This window comes from Trachymyrmex cornetzi, unplaced genomic scaffold (genome assembly GCF_001594075.2).
Source record: "Trachymyrmex cornetzi isolate Tcor2-1 unplaced genomic scaffold, Tcor1.1 scaffold899, whole genome shotgun sequence".
Taxonomy (NCBI): domain Eukaryota; kingdom Metazoa; phylum Arthropoda; class Insecta; order Hymenoptera; family Formicidae; genus Trachymyrmex; species Trachymyrmex cornetzi.
The window spans coordinates 54048-54353 of record NW_017300243.1 but is presented as its reverse complement, the minus strand read 5'-3'; positions in this window follow the sequence as shown (position 1 = coordinate 54353).

Below are 306 nucleotides of genomic sequence, written 5' to 3'. Positions count from 1 at the left end.
CCCGCCATATTGGATCCGCCATTTTGAATTTCTATTTTATGACCTCATATTCGTAATCAGCGACCTTAAAAACCCCCATATAACAATTTCCAAGTAAAATGGCATTTAGAAAAAAGGCACAGTTCAATATAAAGTTGTAGCAATGAATACATGTCGAATGTTATTAACTTTTACAATTTTACAATTGTTTATTTCTAAATTTTGGCAGTGACTCGTTAAAGTACAATCTATAACGAGTATTTAAAAAAAAAATTCGTTACGATTCGTTCAGATTTGACCCTTCGCTAGTATTTTTGAAAAAAAAAA